The 1,267-nt window shown below is 44.8% G+C and overlaps 1 long non-coding RNA gene across 1 annotated transcript; it reads right to left on the reverse strand.

The window, feature by feature from the left end:
- Positions 1-472: 472 nt before the first annotated feature.
- On the reverse strand, positions 473-973 carry LOC149202807 (uncharacterized). Its single transcript, XR_016253577.1, has 3 exons — positions 885-973; positions 737-794; positions 473-632 (listed from the first exon to the last, which is right to left on the reverse strand). It is a non-coding gene; the product is annotated as an uncharacterized LOC149202807 (long non-coding RNA).
- Between the last annotated feature and the right edge of the window lie 294 nt (positions 974-1,267).

The following is a 1,267-nucleotide window of genomic DNA, read 5'->3' on the forward strand; positions in this document are numbered from 1 at the left end:
TGCACCCATGTAACGGATGCAGAACCAGCCTCGAACCGCTTAACCATATAAATATGTATATATAGAACAGACTTACGAGAACTCAAGGTATGAGGAAAACTTCAATATCGGAAATATAAACGCATATTGCAGTAAACCCTTAAAGCTACGATTTCCTTGAGCAACAGATAAGTAACCAACAGCAACATTGAATATAAGACTCCGTATAAGCCGACAATGCAAGAATGGCAAAACCTTAGTGATTAGGGATAGTTCTGTGAATTGAAACCAAATATTCATTAAGACAACTGTGCAAAACATTACTGTAGCCATGATAAGTCTAGACGAAGGATACAGCGGTAAACCGCACCAAACACTGCCAGTACAAGCAACATAGCTTCATAAATCCGCTATTACAAAGTAATACAGTTCAGGTATCTGTTATTACAAAAGTAACAAAGCTACATAACAGTAATAGCTTAGAAGAGCCTCAAGTATACATTCCATGACATTAAACCCTGAGACCCTAGCTAATACCATACACCGAAATAAAGGTATGGGCGTGCAAGCCATAACCCTAAGGGTCAACAGAACAGACCGGCATGTAGAGGCCGTCTGTTAAGTGCTCAGGGCTTTGGAACATGGAACCCGACCTGAGACATTAACCAGGAAAAACGAACCAAGTCTCAGCTACGGCCAACACACAGAATCACCATAAACCAATTGTGAAAAGGAATAAGTAGGTGGGAGAACATACCTGTAACTTCGCTAACCCCGAATCCTTCTGCACGCTGACAAACCGAGGTAAGCATAACCTGCATGGTAAATAATCGGACTCAGTGAGAGTATGCAGAGGGTTTGAGCACAGTGAAAGCACAACTACAGGGCTGATGGCAAGGGGTTACCAAGTGGGTAGTATGAGAACCGATACCAGAACCAGAAACCGGAGCTGTTGCAGAGTAATCCGTCGAAGGGTGGAAGAGCTTGATTGTAGTGGTGGGATGCAAATAAGCTCTGCCCGATGAAACCGGTAGATATATATCCATTGCCAAACCCTAAACACATCAGAACCGTTCGATGAAGGTGCGTAGATCTCCACCGTGGGTTTAGGCGGGAGGTCCTGGCGCGAGTTTCCGTGTGGGCCAACTCTCTGCAAGCCACATGCCTTCACGTGGAGTGGAGCTAGCTGGCCACGGAAGGGGTGAGTTGGGCACTGATGCAAACTCCACCTGTAACCTAACATGTTGAACGAGCCAAATATGACTCCAAGCATTAACCACTGCTAATA

The sequence above is a fragment of the Pinus tabuliformis genome, chromosome 2_1 (assembly GCF_031772625.1).
Source record: "Pinus tabuliformis cultivar Carrire ecotype Pingquan chromosome 2_1, CPIR1, whole genome shotgun sequence".
Classification (NCBI taxonomy): domain Eukaryota; kingdom Viridiplantae; phylum Streptophyta; class Pinopsida; order Pinales; family Pinaceae; genus Pinus; species Pinus tabuliformis.